The sequence below is a fragment of the Periplaneta americana genome, chromosome 14, assembly GCF_040183065.1.
Source record: "Periplaneta americana isolate PAMFEO1 chromosome 14, P.americana_PAMFEO1_priV1, whole genome shotgun sequence".
Classification (NCBI taxonomy): Eukaryota; Metazoa; Arthropoda; class Insecta; order Blattodea; family Blattidae; genus Periplaneta; species Periplaneta americana.
In genome coordinates, this window is record NC_091130.1 from 126478647 (window position 1) to 126499293 (window position 20647).

The following is a 20647-nucleotide window of genomic DNA, read 5'->3' on the forward strand; positions in this document are numbered from 1 at the left end:
TTACAAAACTATCGCAGAGAAAAGGGCTTATAACTGAAAGTAATCTGAATTGAAAAAGTGCAATTTTAATTTATTTTTGAAACTAAACAATGTCCGACGGTCTCTGACATGTTGTGGTAGAGAGTTCCAGAGATGAGCTGCAGAGACGGTGAAAGATGAAGAGTAGAAGGATGTTCTGTGTTTAGGAATGGAGAGTGTGATATGGTGTTGTGAGCGAGTATCTATTTCGTGATATGAGGACAAATGTTGAAAACGAGAAGCTAAGTAGCTAGAGTTAGAGTTTTGAAGAATATTTAAGAGTAACGTGAGAGAGTGAATAGTTCTTCGCTCTTTGAGACGGACCCAGGACAGCATATTTAGTGAAGGTGTGATACGGTCAGATCTACGGACGTTGCAAATAAATCGAACGCATGCATTATGAACACGCTGTAGTCTGTCTGTCAATTTCATGTTAAGGTCAGTGTAGAGAGTGTCACAGTAATCAAAATGAGGCATCAAGAGCGACTGCACTAAATCCTTTTTGAGAAGCAACGGAAGGAAATTTCGAATTCTTTTTAGTGTGTGAATTTTCATAAAAATTATTTTACATGTGTGTGTGATTTGAGTATTCCAACTTAATTTTTTGTCCATATAAATTCCTAGATTTTTTACTCTATCACTGTAAGGGACAATAGTTTCATTCATTTTAATAGGAGATAAGTCACCTGTGTTTAATTACATTAATTTTAATATAATGTAAAGCAGCAAAATAAAAATATAAATTGCATTAACGATAAAGTGATACCAAGCACATGATGCTGTACATTTAGTGGCAGTGGATTTTCGATTTGTTTATATGTATATATGTATATATATATATATATATATATATTGTGCAGAATGTTCATCAGGCTTTTGGATATTTAGACGTGAGAGAGAAAAGTGTTAACGTCTTGACATGAAATGTTTATTCTGACGTCACTGTGATACACTCGTGGCTAACGAGAAAGACAGGCTACGGCGCGACGTCACATTCTTAAGGCCGATTCACAATGAAAATTAAACATAACGTAAGCGTTAACTTAAGAACGTAAACGTTACGGTAAAATCACATCATTTATGATGGGGACATAAACATAACCGCAAAGATACTTGGTAACCATAGAAACATAACAACGACGCCATTTCCACATATTCTGTCGTATACTTCAGCGCTCCACGATTGTGTACTGTTTGAAAATCACGTAAGCATAAGAGTGAAAGTTTGGAGTTCGCAAACTTTCACGTTAACGTCTAACGGCAATGTTAATGTCAGTGTTTATGTGAATAATTGTGAATGATCCCATTTGATAACCTGGCAAACATCTGTGTTTATGTTACAGTTATGTTTGATTTTCATTGCGAACATGGCCTACATTGAACAAGTTTATACAGGGACATCATTTTATTTTTACTAACATTTCTAATATTAACCTGGCTATACCTTTGGATCAACGCTTAAGAACCGGAAACACTGTTTGCTACCCCCTTCCAGGACTGGAGTTCGATGATACTGGCGTAATATACAAACAAATCACTTTATTAGGTATAGGAGGGAAGAAACGTAGTTCATCCAATTACGTAAACTAGGAAATATCGCGATTTTGAGTTTGATAATTTTCATTAGGTTTTTGTTTAATCATAATATAGTACAGTATTAACAATGAGTGTTTTTACTCACGAACTGAGCTTTCCATGCGGACGTATTCATTATGCAGTGTATATTATACCTACTGTCTACAACACATTAGCGTACACTACAGAGAATGACGTTAAATTGAAAAATAATCATAATATGGATATTTAAACACATTTTTGAAAATGGTGGCCGTTCATTTCCATATAGGCTTCAGTTCTAATGTGTATATTATAGCACTATAGACTATTGTACGTAATTCCAATTACCAGGTTCGTACTTCGTATCAGTATCTCATGTTGAAGTAATTATATACCTACTCTATAAAGAGACCTTACGTACTGTAAATTCAATCTTCACTTCTGCCCAATCCGAAAAGATAAAATTACTCAGACATGCTATCTACTGTCCGTCCAAGTGGTTACGTCGCTGCGTCGCAGAAAGGGAGGAAATCACGTGACAGTTAATTACTTAACGAGGCCCTTTTATTTAAGTTATTTTAAACAATTGTATGGGTATAATATTTCGTAGACGTCCAATTCCTAACAGAAATTAATGTTCTCAGAAAAGAGCTAAGACAGCCCAGCCACTAGCATTTACAGAGAGACGAATAGAAGAAGGTGGAGGAAACCGGGATGCGACGTAGGCAAATGGAAAATAATGCAATATCGAAAGCTCTTTCGTCACTGGAAAACGCGAACATATTTTTGCAACGTATTGTTTACTATGACAGTAAGGCTACTATGACTGTATATGCGGTCTTGGATCTGTGTGGAGGACGGTTGAACTTCATAAGTAGAAGGGGTGCGAGTGAAGTACATTCAAAAACTCAGGTACAATAAAAAATTGAAGTAAAAATAAAATGATGTCCCTGTATATAAAAGGACTTTTAACATGAGTTTAATACAGCAATTCCTTTGCTTTTTAGAACTTTGAACATGTATTAAATATTATGTGATTGTCAAGATGGCCATGATAACCACGTGACTTCGATTCGTGCCGAAGTCTGTCTTTCTCGTTAGCCACGGGTACACTGCTTCGTCAATATAAGAGAAAGCCAATGTTCACCTACTTAGATGTAACATGCGGAGTCGACCTGGTTGGCAAGTTGGTATAGCGCTGGCCTCTATGCCCAAGGTTGCGATCCCGGGCCAGGTCGGTGGCATTTAAGTGTGTTTAAATGCGACAGGCTCATGTCAGTAGATTTACTGGCATGTAAAAGAACTCTTGCGGGACAAAATTCCGGCACATCCGGCGACGTTGATATAACCTCTGCAGTTGCGAGCGTCGTTAAATAAAACATAACATTAACATTCGGAGAAAGTCCCCGGCAATCGGCAAGCGGTAGAGCATGAAAGTCAAGGAAATTTTATGGACGGAAAAACATCGATCATACGGGGATGGTTATTTAATGATGAAAATTAATAAGGAATTGGAAAGTGGCGGTAGGATTATAGTCGGAAACAAGATAAACCCGAGAAATATCCTCGAACCCTTGGCTTTGTCTGCCAAAAATAAGACTCCTTCATCGCCAGGATGTGAACCCGAGTCCACAGTGTTCATACGACAGTGCTCTGGCAACTAAGCTACCAAAGCGGCACTGAGGAAGATCTTATTCAACCATATCTGGAGGCATTAACAACTGCGATCTTATACAGGGACATCATTTTATTTTTACTTCAATTTTTATTGTACCTGAGTTTTGGAATGTACTTCACTTCCACCCCTTCTACTAGTAAACTTGCAACCGTTCACGACACAGAGCCGAGGGCGCGTAAGCAGTACTGAGTTACTGAGTATAGTACGTTTCAGAAATATGTTCGCGTTTTACTGTGACGAAAGAACTTTCAATATTGAATCATATTTTCGTACGGGTACTGTCGTCCGTTTCCTTATGTCGCATCCCGCTTTCCCCCACCTGCTTCTGTTCGCCCCTTTGTAAAGTCTAGTAGCTGGGCTATCTTAGCTCTTTTCTGAAAACATTAATTTCTGTTAGGAATTGGACGTCTACGTAATATTATTCAAGTGTTTAAAATAACTTAAATAAAAGGGCCTCCTTAAGTAATTAACTGTCACGTGATTCTCCCCCCCCTTTCTACAACCCTGCGACAAAACCACTTGAACGGACATTAGATAGCATTTCTGAGTGATTTTATCTTTTCGGATCGGGCAGAAGTGAAGATTGAATTTACAGTACGTAAGGTACTCTTTTATAGAGTAGGTACAGAATTATTTCAACATGAGTTACTCGTACGAAGGACGAAACTGGTAATTGGAATTAGGTACAATAGTCTATAGTGCGATAATATGCACAAAAGAACTGAAGCCTGTATCGAAATGAACGGCCACCATTTTCTAAAATGTGTTTAAATATCCATATTATGATTATTTTTCAATTTAACTTCATTCTCTATATAGTACGCTAATGTGCTGTAACAGTACAATATACACTGCATAATTAATACTTCCGAATGGATAGCTCAATTCGTGAGTAAAAACGCTAAGTGTTAATACAGTACTGTGTTTTGATTAAACAAAAACCTAATGAAAATTATCAAACTCAAAATTGCGATATTTCCTAGTTTACATAAATGGATGAACTACTTTTCTTCCCTCCTATACCTAGTAAAGTGATTTGTATTTTACGCCAGTATCATCGAACTCCGTCGTGGAAAGGGTAGCAAACGGTGTTTCCTGTTTCAATCGTTAATAGAAAGGTATAGCCAGGTTAATATTAAAAATGTTAGTAAAAATAAAATGATGTCCCTGTATTAAAGAAATATGCAACATAGCACCAGAGAAAGAGACATACCAGCGAAATGGATATGGAAATACTAAACTTTATTTCTTGTCAAATAAACAAGTCCTCAGAGAGATGATAAAACAGAAATTTCACGATCCACATTGCGCTTAACAACCTGCCTAGTCCTCACATTTCACAAAGAAGTGCGCTCGCTCTCGGAACAAGAGATTCGACTGCGACGTTATAAGATTTTTGAAATGTCATCGCATATTATTCCAGGCGACAGTGGATTTCTCCCCTAGCTGCTTGCGATTCCCGACACATCCCAGCTGCCGCCTACAACCTACCCCACTCCACCAGGGTATTAATCCCAAGTCAAGCTAGGGCTAATGCACCAGTTTCCCTTCTCGCTGGTGGGATTATTGGATCGCCATGTAAGTGGATAGGCAAGACATTTTTTCCTCCTCCTCTATTCCTCTCGAAGAGTTTCTTCCAGGTCCTTCCATATATTAAAGATCGCTCACTACCTGTTCCCCTAAACCTGCCAGAAAGTCAGGCATGATGAAGTAGCAACAAAAAAAAAAAAAAAAAAAAACTTAAAATTTCTTAAAGTTACAAGTTTTGCCTTCTGAGAAAAAGAATCAGAACACATAACGAAGATTACATTGGAATCCGCAAGGAACAGTGAACTTAATACTGTATGCAGAACTGTAGCTGATAAGTAGGGACCGGATTTTTATGTAATTACCAAAGCTCGGAACTTGAGGACTTGTGTCGTGTGCATGAGTAAGGTTACAGGTACAACGTACACAAAGCTCACGCTGCAAGTGCTCAGGGACAGTCGTGTGTACTAAGAAAGTGGCCACAACTAATGACAGGAAGACGGACGAAGAAACTGTTATGTCGAAGCCAATGACATTCAGAGAATTAAAGGTAAACGGTCTGTTTGAGGAAATAGAAAATACGTGTTATTTCGAATGGGTATTATAGAAGTTTGAAAATACATTTTGTTTTAAATTTAAGATAAAGAATTTCGTGGAGAATTCGGAGGAGATATGTTATTTTTTTTCGAATGGAGAGTTTATATTTTGTAAGTTGTGCCACACACAAACTAGAGGCTTGAAACGGAATTCATTGAAAGGCATTGTAGTCCCTCAAATTGTAGAAAAGTCTGTCCATAGCCATGGATCGAGACGTAGAGGGGCTTGCCCTAGTAGTGACACACTAATTGAAAACTATTTTCGAGAAAAATGTAGGATATACTTATCTTTCTCACATACGAGATCAGCTAGCAACTGCTGAAAATCGAACAGAAAACAGTAACAGTGAAAACATTCAGTATTTTAAGTCTGCTACCGAAAAATCTTCGAATGTAGATAGTCATACACTGTAATAAAATGTACACAGCAGAACAGTAAATTTGATATATTTCTCATGTTTATTTTTATTATATGTATGCTATGAAATTACGTGTTTCAACCTACCATAATATTATCAATATGTTGTTGCAGCCAGAAACCACTTTTGTAGCAGACCTGACAGTACCTCCGTGCTGAAAGCGGGAGTTTGTTGACATTGAAGTCCGGTAGCTTAGTCACGTGCAAAGACACAAGTCCCCAAGTTCCGAGCTTTGGTAATTACATATTATATTCCTTTCAACCTAACCGTATATAAATAACAAATCTTTGAGAATCTTGTAATTACCATTAATATATTAAAATTTAATACTACATATTTTTACATATTTTCCTCACATTACATATTATGGCTTGGTATTACATAAATCTACATATTTAGGGGTTGTATTAATTTCTACTTCACTAAAAAAAAAAAAAAAAACTTCTGTTGGGGAAGTTTACAATTTGAAATATACCGATTTAAAAAAAAAAACCTTTTACTTACCCAAGAAGGGATATAATTGTTTTGCATACGTCTTAACAAGCCGTTCCCATGCAATTTGCAACCTTACCCACCCTCTTCCTAATCCTTCCAGGGAAAACCCGTGTCAAGTCTGACATGAGCCGCAATAAAGTAGCCGAATTTTGAAAAGAAGCTGGAGTAAAGGAACAAACTGAAAATATGTTGAAAGATTAAAATAAATAGCTTTTCAGGTTATTTCTTTACCTCTTTACTTAAAATTTAGTAGACCTATAAGGAAATGGGATTTTCTGAGGAATTAGAAAGTACAGCTTGTCCAAGTCAAGTCTGCGAGTGGGGATATCGGGATGGAATGTAGAGGCAAAACACAGTTGCCACATAGGTCACTTGACGCTCAGATTTCAACGTGTGCACATCGTTTAAAGTACACTACAGAGCGTACACATTTTTTGTCCTTGTCTTCAGATAAAGGCAACAGTTACGCTGTCTCCCAGCCTCATGCAATTTTCTCTCCTACGCCAACGCTTGCCAACCAGAACGCCAAACCTCACTGTCAAGCAGAAGTAGAAGTACAGTTTATTTCAAAGCGTTTTAAATTGTTACCGCTCTATGAACTGAAGAGCAGTAGGAAAACTTTGCTGTCATATGAGACTGTACTGGTCTCCTCTCGTTACCGCCTCCTTTCACTACAGAACTGCCTCCAACTTCCCCTCTCGGCTCGCAGACTTAACTTGGTCGAGCTGTATGGTTCTCTGCTGGAATAATCCTACCCTTCTGAATAAGACAGGAATGTCACTTTTCAAACAACAGTTTGTATATGCCTACAGTTTGAGGTTTTAGTAGGTACTTTGTTTCTTAAAGGGAGCAGCTAAAATGCATGTGTCCCACATCTCTTATTTTCTCCTAATCTAGTAAAGCGAAACAGTGCTTGCAGTACTGTTGTGTCATTCATTTCACTCAGTTCTCTAGTTTTAGTACTTACAGTATAAAGTGCAACTAACTAAAATGACCCCTGTATATTCAACCCTAACGACAAAAGTAAAATCATGGATTGGGATGGACGAAGATATCACTACAGATGGAAAAATAGTAATGTGTCAAGCGTGCGGTAAAAATTGGGTGCTCTATGAAATCACAACTGGAGAGTCTTACCTATCCTATACCTGCCATATATTGGTATTAAATATTTCCATGATTTTACATATTTTGGTACATATTCAGCTTATTTTTCTTACATAAATATGTACATATTTCAAACCTTGATATTACATAAAAATCCGGTCCCTACTGATAAGTATGTCTGAAAAATAAATGCCGTTATACTACCAGTGCGCTTCATGCTCCTCTAACTTTGAGAACGTCTCAGAGTTGGGGTGAGTTAACGCAGTGTCTTTCGTTCGTTTGAATTCATGCTTATCATCACGGTAAGTTAGTCCTCAGCATTTGGGTGGTTGAAAGCCACTCCTTTGACTTCGAAACACAACTATCTGCTAAAGAAAAATCTAAAGACATCATTTTCTTTGTTAAAGAAAATTGCACTATTTTAAAAACATTTTATTTTCTGTCTGTAGAAAATACACCTAATATAACATTGACAAGTAACAGCCTTTTTATTTCATTATGTTAATATGATGGTGTATTACGTTTTTACTTTACATAATTTTTTATTTCATATATTTCTGCAGTGAATAACAAACCACATTTTCAAATTTTCAAAGGAGAATGATTGCCTGTTGCTATAGTCCCGTCGCTCTAATTTCCGGCAGCCAATCGCGTTGCAGGTCGGCTACATTTAAACGTGTGCGTCTTGTGATTCGCTGATTCATTTCTTAAGGCTCGATAAATACTTAATATAATCGCCCGCCATTTTAGCTCTTTCGTTGACGTTCGCAGAAAGCACACGAAGACGTTATTTGCCGCTCAATTATTTGCTGAATTACATTGCGTTTGATTTATTATCATAGGAGCTACGACATGATAATTTTTAACAGTGTGGCAAATAGATTCCTCGTATGGTAGCTCGGCAACGTAAGAACAAAAATGGCGAACGATACTACCTACCTAGACTTTATAGAGCCTTCACTTTCTAAGACGTAAACAAACAGGCGGAGTCACGCCGGAAATAACAGCGTCGGGACTATAGATAACACAGCCTTACATCTAGAAAAACTTCGTTCCACTTCTGCAGAAACAATGAGGACATGTTTGAAATATTTTATACAATCATTATCTATCTCAAAATCTGTATCATTATTATAAATTTCCTCATTTGAAGTTGTCGCAAATTTTACATAGAGCTAAATATCCACAATGTTTATCCATTGTTACAATTTTTTTTATCTTTTTTGCTACTTTTTTTCCTATTTCGTGTTCCAACTATTCGGTTCGTCACAATATCATTGACTACATACTATTTTATGTTTGTACAAAATACACCTAATATGAAATTGATAAGTATCAGCCTTATTATTTCAATATATTAATATGATAGTGTATTACGTTTTTGTTTTACAGAATTTTTTCATTTCATATATTTTTGCAATGAGTAACAAACCACATTTTCAAATTTTCAAAGGAGAATGATTACCTGTTGCTAGAAAACACAGTCTTATGCCTAGAGAAACTTCGCTCCACTTTTGCAGAAACAATGGGGGAATATTTGAAATATTTTACACAAGCATTAAGGCCCATTCACAATGAAAATTAAACATAGCCGTAACATAAACACAAAAGTTTGCGCCCAGGCTACCAAATGGGATCATTCACAATGATTCACATAAGCATTGACATAAACATTACCGTAAGACGTTAACATGAAAGTTTGCAAACTCCAAACTTTCATGCTTATGCTTACGTAATTTGCAAACAGAACACAATCGTGGAGCGCTGAAGTATACGACAGAATATGAGAAAATGGCGTCGTTGTTATGTTTCCATGGTTACCAAGTATGTTTGCTGTTATGTTTATGTTCCCATCGTGAATGATCTTGATTTTACCGTAACGTTTATATTCTTAAGTTAACGCTTACGTTATGTTTAATTTTCATTGTGAATGAGCCTTTATTTATCTCAAAATCTGTATCATTGTTACAAATTTCCTCATTTGAAATTAAGTCACAAATTTCGTCCCCGGCATCTTGCTATTATTCTTCTTTACAGACGTTGAATGTTGCCTGTTACGAATAGCAGTATTCGGTCGTAATGTAACCGATCAACTGAAGTTCACTGCTGAACGAAACACACTGAAATCCCCCACCCAACGCAATTACGTACTGGTACCTAAAGTCAGAGGAGTATGAAGCGCAATATAACAGCATACAATTCCTAGCCCTTCTGATAAGTAACATAGGGTGTTATTCATAGACATTTCGCTAGCCCGCGCTACGAGCGTGCTAAACTAGCCCCGGCTATCGACTGATTACTTGTACAGGATTCATATCATATCATATCGCTAACACTGGTTTATGAATACAAAAAATGTTAGTTCGCTGATCATCCACCGGAAGCCCGCGCTAAGAATGTCTATGAATACGGCCCTTAAAGACTACATAGGCTTACTATTGTTCCAATATTGGTCGATATCTGATTTTCAAGTCCAAAAGGAAAATACTTCGACACGTGAATTGTTATATTAGTTATGGAGTCATCTTTAGATCCAGAAATAATCACATGGAAGAAACGTAAGCAACGAAAAGAGAAGAAACAGGATATAATAAAGAAAACGAAGATTAAAGGAGATGCACACTTCAGTCACAATAGCGTATTTTTTTCTTAAAACAACCATTGTCCACATTTACCTGCATTTACACGTGTATTTATATGAGGCAATTCAAGTTATAAATGTACTTCAGTTTTCCCAAGTTTCTACAATACTTTAAGAAATGGCATGCATGATGAATTTCATACTTGAAGTGTCAACAACACAACAACAAGCCAGATAGTTTTTTGTTTCTAGGGAAAATTTTATGTTTTTGGACTATGGTTGCTTTTTCAAAAAATTATTCAATTGCATCTTTTGCCGGGTAACTGTGGAGGACAAAAAACAATCATACAGTAATTCGACTGTCGCTTCCACCGACCCAAATGGGAAGATTTTTCCACAACGAGGTCATTCATTTCTTTCCGTGACCTCGACTTTGGTGTAGTGAAGCGCAAACTAAGGAAGACACGCAGGGAATATGTGCCAGAGCAATACTACTGCGTGTTCAGTTCAAAGTGTGTCATGGCTCGCTGTATGCCGTCATGTGGCTAGCCGATGAGCCTAGAGAATTCAATCTTCCTACACTTCCGCAGAGGTGTATAACCTATGAGGCAGACAAGCTGCCTAGCAAGTACGGCGTTCATTCTGAAGAGTACGTACCGATACGTACGGCAACGCCGGTAGTGGCAGGAATGTGAACTGTTTGGAAATACGTACTGTCGGGATATGGGGAGAGGGTTAAGACGATTACTTACGTATTTGTTGACATTAACTTCGACGGTCAACATGGACACGGAGCATTTGATTTGTGTTGTGGAATGTTACCGTATGCAATCGATGATAACAAATACCCTGCGTACGACTTGCCGGCGCAAAACACAGTTCGAAAGAGGTTATGGTAGCACACAGACCGTACTGACCGCCATCTGTTTCTACGACGTTCAAGTTATACCATACACGTTCTCAAGTTCAGATTGAAGAACGCCTTAAATAACAGGCAACTTCTCTGACATAAACTGAAACTCGCTTCAAATCGGTGACCCAACAACAGTGACGTCATGACACACTTTGAAATGAACACCCAGTATACCTTCATCCACCAGGCAAACACAACAGATGTTATGCAGCATCAGTTACTACTCATGATATTTTGCATTTTAAATGATGGTGGTCAGAGTATTACAAGAGAAGCTCCTGCTTAATAAACACGTTGGAGAAGAAAGGGAAAGATAAGAAAATGTTTTCTCTAGCAGAATTCAGTGAATTAGTTTATTCTAAAGATGATCCAGAATGTGTGACTACCAGTATGTTCATTGGTGGTGAAATGAGCAAACACAGATTCTGTATGAAAAAAAAAACTGGCCCTGAACGCATAATATTGCCTACACAAAAGACATACTATGGGAAAATTTAATTAATAACAGAACGCACTAGCAGGTTGCGCCAAGGAGGCTGACGACGTTAAATTGCTCACACATATTACTAATGTAATTCATATTTCTAATTACATTAACAAAGAAACAAAACTGACCGCCCCCAGGTGGGCTCGAACCACCAACCTTTCGGTTAACAGCCGAACGCGCTAGCCGATTGCGCCACGGAGGCTGATGATAGCCTGTTGCTTACACATATGTCTAATGCAATTTATATTTCATATCACATTTACAAAGAAACAAAACTGAACGTCCCCGGGTGGTCTCGAACCACCAACCTTCCGGTTAACAGCCGAACGCGCTAGCCTATTGCGCCAAGGAGGCTGGTGGTACCATCTTGCTCACACATATTACAAATATAATTTATATTTCTAATTATATTTAGAAAGAAACAAAACTCGACGCCCCCGGGTGGGCTCGAACCACCAAGCTTTCGGTTAACAGCCGAACGCGGTAGCCGGTTGCGCCACAGAGGCCGGTAGTAGTATTTTGCTCACACATATTACTAATATAATTTACATTTCTAATTACTTTTACAAAGAAACAAAACTGAACGCCCCCGGGTGGGCTCGAACCACCAACCTTTCGGTTAACAGCCGATTGCGCCACGGAGGCCGGTAGTAGTATTTTGCTCACACATATTACTAATATAATTTACATTTCTAATTACTTTTACAAAGAAACAAAACTGAACGCCCCCGGGTGGGCTCGAACCACCAACCTTTCGGTTAACAGCCGAACGCGCTAGCCGATTGCGCCACGGAGGCCGGTGCTAGTATTTTGCTCACACATATTACTAATATAATTTATATTTCTTATTACATTTACAAATAAACAAAGCTGAACGCCCCCGGGTGGGCTCGAACCACCAACCTTTCGGTTAACAGCCGAACGCGCTAGCCGATTGCGCCACGGAGGCCGGTGGTACCATCTTGCTCACACATATTACTAATGTAATTTATATTTCTAATTATATTTAGAAAGAAACAAAACTGGACGCCCCCGGGTGGGCTCGAACCACCAACCTTTCGGTTAACAGCCGAACGCGCTAGCCGATTGCGCCACGGAGGCTGGTGATAGTGTTTTGCCCACATATATTACTAATATAATTTACATTTCTAATTACTTTTACAAAGAAACAAAACTGAACGCCCCCGGGTGGGCTCGAACCACCAACCTTTCGGTTAACAGCCGAACGCGCTAGCCGATTGCGCCACGGAGGCCGGTGGTAGTATTTTGCTCACACATATTACTAATATAATTTATATTTCTTATTACATTTACAAAGAAACAAAACTGAACGCCCCCGGGTGGGCTCGAACCACCAACCTTTCGGTTAACAGCCGAACGCGCTAGCCGATTGCGCCACGGAGGCCGGTGGTAGTATTTTGCTCACACATATTACTAATATAATTTATATTTGTTATTACATTTACAAAGAAACAAAACTGAACGCCCCCGGGTGGGCTCGAACCACCAACCTTTCGGTTAACAGCCGAACGCGCTAGCCGATTGCGCCACGGAGACTGACAGTAACGTGTTGTTTACACATTTCACTAATGCAATTTATATGTCTGATCAAATTTACAAATAAACATACAAAACTAAACGCCCGCGGGTGGGCTCGAACTGCCAACCTGCCGGTTAACAGCCGAGCTCGCTAGCCGATTTCGCTACGGAAGTTGACAACACTCTGCTATTCACACATATTACTAATGTATTTGATATGTCTAATTGAATTTACAACGGAATAAAATTCCTAGCCACAGGTTAAGAACTACACGCGTTACTAGAATAGCTCCTTTTCACTCATACATAGTGCCTAAATTTAGTTTATACGTGTAAATTAAATTTACATCTAATAAAATTCGTAGTCTTTCGTTTTATTCGAAGCAGCAACCTTTCTGGTAATAACCTTACATTTTGTAAAATGGCTCTTGATATCAGTTTTTTAAGTCACATATACTACATACAGTACCTTAATTTAATTGACTAATAAACAAAATCATACGCCCCCGGGTGGGCTCGAACCACCAACCTTTCGGTTAACAGCCGAACGCGCTAGCCGATTGCGCCACGGAGGCTGACAAAGTTCTACGCCATTTCAAACTTGTTAATAACGGCGTGAACACTGAGCTCTATATACATATGTACATAGTGAGTGAAAGATGACCTTCGGTAGGCCAGTGCTAGAGGATTGTAGTAATGATTCCGCAAAATTAAGCTCTATCGCTGTTGTTCACAGAATTGGTAGAAGGAATTCTCTGGAGTTTCTCTGAAGTTCACAACTTTCATTGTAGCAATACTAACCATCAGCTTACAATGCCCATTATTTCGTATTTCTTATGAAGGGCTTAGGAGCTAAGGTGATACCAGATAAAAATGACTGATTGAAAACTAGGAACCATTATAAAGAAAAGAACTGCCTCATGGAGTGGTATGCAGGCTATAATAAAGTTCTATACAATTCATTTCACTTATCTCATTTTTATTCCGTTTTAGGAATTGAAGATTAAAATAAAAATAAGAAAAACAACATAGTCCAAAAACATAAATTTTCAGGAGAAACAAAAAACTATCTGTGTTATTGACACTTCAACTATAAAACTCATCATGCCATTTCTTAAGGTGTTGTTGAAACTTGGGAAAAACTGAAGTACATTTATAACTTAAATTGCATCATAGATAACTGTGAACAGTAGAATAGAATGTTTCACTTTCGCTGGCAGGACTAGAGACATACATATTTAAATTGTGAATATTTACAATTTAATATTCTCCAGCAATATTCTTCAGTTAAATTTTAGAGACTAGTACATGTTTATTTAATTTGAGATAAAACCTATACGAGAAAGTAATAATTTATGAGCTAATGTTATTCAAAGAGTAAATACCTTCACTTATCTTGGCTATACACTATCACCTTATGATGAAGTAGATATTGCTGAAAAAATATGTAAATATAATAAAACAATGGGGATCATTAATAAAATCATGAAACCCTCACTAGTACAAAGACACACAAGAATAGGCTTGTATAAAACCTTAGCACAGCCAGTACTAAGCTATGGTAGCGAAGCGTGGACTGTGAAGAATAAAGATGTCAGTAGAATAACAGCAAGTGAGATGAGGTTTATGAGAGCAACAGCTGGATATACTCGCTGGGATCATAAAAAAAATGAGGACCTAATGCAAGAACTTCAAATAGAACCCATTATGCAGTTCATCAGCAAATATCAACTTCAGTGGAAGGGTCATCTCGAACGAATGAATCGATGCAGAATTCCAAAAGCACTGCTTCATTACCATCCATATGGCAAAAGATCTCTAGGCCGTCCAAAGAAGAGATGGACTGAAAATTCTAGTTTGAGACCGTAACAGGCCACTTGGCCTAATACTTGTTAGGAAGATGATGATGATGATGATGATGGTGATGATGATGATGATGATGATGTTATTCAATTCAGTCTATATGCAACATGTAACGAATTATAATTAAGTTGAGATAGCTATGGTGGTTTAAAAAAAAATTACTCAGTTGTGGCTGAAGTGTGCCTCTCTTTTAAGCCTTTTCTTTAATATCCTGTGTTTTCTCCTTTCGTTGCTTACGTTTCTTCCATGGGGTTACTTCTGAACCTAAAGTTGCCACATACTTAAGAAGCAGTACTGCCAATCTACTACCCTTTAAAAGTGTATGGATAAATGTTTCAAGATGACATAAATGGGATATTTGTAAATGCTACTATCGTCCTGAACAATAGGTGTGTTCACAAAAAAAAAAGTCTTTCGACAATGAAAACCATTGAAAATTTCTACAGTTCTTTGGTGTTCCCTCCACCCCCAACAACTAATTCGGTAGATGGCCGCTACAATACGTTCACCATATGCTTAATATCCCAAATTTGCATTTTTTGGACTATGGTTCTTTTTTTCATAAAACCCTTCAGGCTTCAATTGTATCTATAGATGTTTCATTTTTTATGGCAGTACTTTTTATGTCCTTGTTGCTATGAGATGTTTGTTGTTTCTGAGATTAGGTTGAGATAAGAGGTCAGGAGATCTAAGCACTGCGTATAATCTTGTGACTGTTAAAAATGTTAACTTCCATCTGACTTATCTTACGACAATAGTGAGAGTATTTATCTTGTGTTTAAACAGGATCTTTATTATACTCGGATTGTACCAGGTTATCTTTGCTTATACTATTTACGCTGCAAGTGTCATTCAATCCAACTCATATTACACTCTTACCAGGCTGTCTGCTTATATATATGCTGCATGTCACTCAATCAAACCCTTATTACACTCTTACCAGGCTATCTTTGCTTATATTTACGCTGTATGTCACTCAATCCAACTCTTATTACACTCTTACCACGCTATCTTTACTTATATTTACACTGCATGTCACTCAATGCAACTCTTTTTACACTCTTACCAGGCTGTCTTTGCTTATATGATATGATACGATATATTTGGTCACAGCACTTCTTTACATATAATGGTGTACCTCACATTTCTGTATCCGGTGCCACCATTAACATATTATTACAATAACACATTATTTGCAGTACGCGTCTACACAAATTCTCCCAATTACACAATGTACCTTTTTTGTTACTTGTTCAATCTCCCCTTCAGTATTTCTCCTACATTTCATTTGCTATTCTCTATTTGTTCATTAATCGTAATATATCTAATATTATATACGCCTTTCAAACCCCCTTTTTCCTCTAACTACTATTCACTAAGATTTCAATTTCACTTATTCTCTACAAATTATCATATTGAATTATTTGCCCTATTTGTCTTTGACCTTTTCTCCTATCTTTCTCTTATATTCATTTTATTCATTTACTGTTCCAACGTTCAAATGTTAATACTAATTTTATGCTGTCACTTGTTCATTTCTCTTAACCCCTTTTCACTATTTTCACTCATTCCTATTTGCGCTCACTTTCACTTTCTCACTATTTCACTTACACCTAATCCTTTCACACTACTCTCACTTCCTATAAATACTTATATTTCTCTCTACACATCAGCTTATACACTTTCTCTCTCCCCTATACTTCTCTACCATTTATAATTACAATTTCCCTTTACTAGCACTTTTTGATCACATTCCCACATTTTTTAATCATATCTAATACCATTGCTATATCCTCAGCTGTCGCAGGTTCTGACCTTTCTTTACTGTTCGTCTCTGCTTTATTTCTATCTCTGTCTTTCTTTCTATTTCTCCCTTCTTCTTCTACTCCTCTTTTATTTCCCCCCCATGCTTTCACTTTCACATCCTAGATTTCCACTTAAACTCCCACCCTTAATCTTTTCACTACTTTCTTCCCTATCACTTCCTGTCTCTTGGTCTTTGCTTATATGTACGCTGTATGTCACTCAATCCAACTCTTATTAAACTCTTACCAGGTTATCTTTGCTTATTATATGTACGCTGTATGTCACTCAATCCAACTCTTATTACACTCTTACCACACTATCTTTGCTTATTATATGTACGCTGTATGTCACTCAATCCAACTCTTATTAAACTCTTACCACACTATCTTTGCTTATTATATGTACGCTGCATGTGTCACTCAATCAAACTCTTATTACACTCTTACCAGGTTATCTTTGCTTATTATATGTACGCTGCATGTGTCACTCAATCCAACTCTTATTACACTCTTACCACACTATCTTTGCTTATTATTTTATGTACGCTGCATGTGTCACTCAATCCAACTCTTATTACACTCTTACCAGGTTATCTTTGCTTATTATATGTACGCTGCATGTGTCACTCAATCCAACTCTTATTACACTCTTACCACACTATCTTTGCTTATTATATGTACGCTGCATGTGTCACTCAATCCAACTCTTATTACACTCTTACCACACTATCTTTGCTTATTATATGTACGCTGTATGTCACTCAATCCAACTCTTATTACACTCTTACCACACTATCTTTGCTTATTATATGTACGCTGCATGTGTCACTCAATCCAACTCTTATTACACTCTTACCACACTATCTTTGCTTATTATATGTACGCTGCATGTGTCACTCAATCCAATTCTTATTAAACTCTTACCAGGTTATCTTTGCTTATTATATGTACGCTGCATGTGTCACTCAATCCAACTCTTATTAAACTCTTACCAGGTTATCTTTGCTTATTATATGTACGCTGCATGTGTTACTCAATCCAACTCTTATTACACTCTTGCCACGCTATCTTTGCTTATTATATGTACGCTGCATATGTCACTCAATCCAACTCTTATTACACTCTTACCACACTATCTTTGCTTATTATATGTACGATGCATGTGTCACTCAATCCAACTCTTATTACACTCTTACCACACTATCTTTGCTTATTATATGTACGCTGCATGTGTCACTCAATCCAACTCTTATTACACTCTTACCAGGTTATCTTTGCTTATTATATGTACGCTGTATGTCACTCAATCCAACTCTTATTACACTCTTACCAGGTTATCTTTGCTTATTATATGTACGCTGTATGTCACTCAATCCAACTCTTATTACACTCTTACCACACTATCTTTGCTTATTATATGTACGCCGCATGTGTCACTCAATCCAACTCTTATTACACTCTTACCACACTATCTTTGCTTATTATATGTACGCTGCATGTGTCACTCAATCCAACTCTTATTACACTCTTACCACACTATCTTTGCTTATTATGTGTACGCTGCATGTGTCACTCAATCCAACTCTTATTAAACTCTTACCAGGTTATCTTTGCTTATTATATGTACGCTGCATGTGTTACTCAATCCAACTCTTATTACACTCTTGCCACGCTATCTTTGCTTATTATATGTACGCTGCATATGTCACTCAATCCAACTCTTATTACACTCTTACCACACTATCTTTGCTTATTATATGTACGCTGCATGTGTCACTCAATCCAACTCTTATTACACTCTTACCACACTATCTTTGCTTATTATATGTACGCTGTATGTCACTCAATCCAACTCTTATTACACTCTTACCACACTATCTTTGCTTATTATATGTACGCTGCATGTGTCACTCAATCCAACTCTTATTACACTCTTGCCACGCTATCTTTCCTTATATGTACGCTGCATGTCACTCAATCCAACTCTTATTACTCTTACCACATTATCTTTGCTTATTATATGTACGCTGCATGTGTCACTCAATCCAACTCTTATTACACTCTTACCACACTATCTTTGTTTATTATATGTACGCTGCATGTGTCACTCAATCCAACTCTTATTACACTCTTACCACACTATCTTTGCTTATTATATGTACGCTGTATGTCACTCAATCCAACTCTTATTAAACTCTTACCACACTATCTTTGCTTATTATATGTACGCTGCATGTGTCACTCAATCCAACTCTTATTACACTCTTACCATACTATCTTTGCTTATTATATGTACGCTGCATGTGTCACTCAATCCAACTCTTATCACACTCTTACCACACTATCTTTGCTTATTATATGTACGCTGCATGTGTCACTCAATCCAACTCTTATTACACTCTTACCACGCAATCTTTGCTTATTATATGTACGCTGCATGTGTCACTCAATCCAACTCTTATTACACTCTTGTACGCTGCATGTGTCACTCAATCCAACTCTTATTACACTCTTACCACACTATCTTTTCTTATTATATGTACGCTGCATGTGTCACTCAATCCAACTCTTATTACACTCTTACCACACTATCTTTTCTTATTATATGTACGCTGCATGTGTCACTCAATCCAACTCTTAGGCCCGTAACACACTTGCAGGTTTTCGCCAGCGAGAAATGTGTTGCGAGAAACTTAAAAAATTGATAACATGGATTCAAATGGACGTCCACACTCTGGAAGAGATTCTCGCTCGAGGCAAAAACCTCGCGCGAGTTTCTCGCTGGAATCGGTAGCTCAGCGAATTTTCTTGACACATTTATCATAGATGTTTGACATTTATACTCTTTATGACGATTGAATGTAGAAAAAGATATCATAGGTGGCGATGAATTATTGTATTGTTTTTATTTGAAAATGAGGAAAGATGCCTGATAATTGCAGTCAGAAACTTATCGAACTTGTGCGATGTCACCCGTAGGCCTATTTATATGATACACAGGATGAAAACTATAAAAACACGAAACTTAAAGAAGAAATCTGGAGACAAATTTCAGATTATCTGAAAATAAATAGGGCTATATTTTATTTTGATGAGATTTGATAGTATTAATTAAACATTTGAAATAATGTATCTATATGTCTTAACAGTTTACATAATTTTAATCACAACATAGCAAAGAATCCTCTATCATATCAAGAATGGCAAAAAACTGTGGTCCATTCAACCTGAAATAACGCCTAAACGTATCATCATTCAAATCGAAACCAGTGTCCAAAACTTGCCCTTATTTTCGTAAGATACAATGTGATTTTCAGAGAAATTTCTGGCTTTAATTTTAGGCCTACTTTTTCTTTTCATTAACAAAATATGTCATGTAACTCCATTTCCTCATCACCTGAATACTCAGATTCAACATAACATTCGTACGTAATTCGTAAAGTACGACAATATACTTACAGGTTATATATTTAAGTACGACAATGTACGTAAATACATAACCTATAATATTTCCCCCAACGAGTCATTACTATAATCAGAAAAATGCTTTCTGCATGAAGGCAGTGCATAGATGATCATAGCGAGATGTGATCTGTGATAGCGAGAACTCGAGAAGTGTGTTGAGGAAGGCTCTTCGCCTCTTTCTCGCAACACATTTCTCGCTAGCGAAAACTCTTCAAGTGTGTTACGGGCCTTATTACACTCTTTCCAGGCTATCTTTGCTTGTATGTTATCTTTTCTTATTTGTACACTGTATGTGCCTCTCAATCCAACTCTTATCCCAAACAATGACGTGTCACCACAAAATGATACGTATACGAGTAGATCTATACAACAGATCACCTGACCGAGATGCAATAGTAATATACGTTACAAGAGCGGTATGTTGACGTTTTCATGGTCGAGGAAAAGAAGCTTTTTTAATTTCCGAGAACATGAAAACAAACATACCGCTCGTGTATCGTACATTATTTTGTGCGTAGATCGTTTATTACATACCTGAAAGACGAATTTCTAATTAGTTGCAATGAAATCTCCATCTTGGTTTCTGTTTAATGATGC

At 37.3% G+C, this 20647-nt stretch overlaps 1 protein-coding gene and 8 non-coding genes across 9 annotated transcripts in view; all 9 read right to left on the bottom strand.

Annotated features, from left to right (window-relative positions):
• Positions 1-20647, bottom strand: part of LOC138713719 (serine-enriched protein) — a 300616-nt gene that overhangs the window by 60089 nt on the left and 219880 nt on the right. The gene's annotated exons all lie outside the window — the stretch shown is intronic.
• Positions 11507-11580, bottom strand: TRNAN-GUU (transfer RNA asparagine (anticodon GUU)). Its single transcript has one exon. It is a non-coding gene; the product is annotated as a tRNA-Asn (tRNA).
• TRNAN-GUU (transfer RNA asparagine (anticodon GUU)) lies at positions 12102-12175 on the bottom strand. The gene has a single exon. It is a non-coding gene; the product is annotated as a tRNA-Asn (tRNA).
• On the bottom strand, positions 12254-12327 carry TRNAN-GUU (transfer RNA asparagine (anticodon GUU)). Its single transcript has one exon. It is a non-coding gene; the product is annotated as a tRNA-Asn (tRNA).
• TRNAN-GUU (transfer RNA asparagine (anticodon GUU)) lies at positions 12406-12479 on the bottom strand. Its single transcript has one exon. It is a non-coding gene; the product is annotated as a tRNA-Asn (tRNA).
• Positions 12558-12631, bottom strand: TRNAN-GUU (transfer RNA asparagine (anticodon GUU)). The gene has a single exon. It is a non-coding gene; the product is annotated as a tRNA-Asn (tRNA).
• Positions 12710-12783, bottom strand: TRNAN-GUU (transfer RNA asparagine (anticodon GUU)). The gene has a single exon. It is a non-coding gene; the product is annotated as a tRNA-Asn (tRNA).
• TRNAN-GUU (transfer RNA asparagine (anticodon GUU)) lies at positions 12862-12935 on the bottom strand. Its single transcript has one exon. It is a non-coding gene; the product is annotated as a tRNA-Asn (tRNA).
• TRNAN-GUU (transfer RNA asparagine (anticodon GUU)) lies at positions 13419-13492 on the bottom strand. Its single transcript has one exon. It is a non-coding gene; the product is annotated as a tRNA-Asn (tRNA).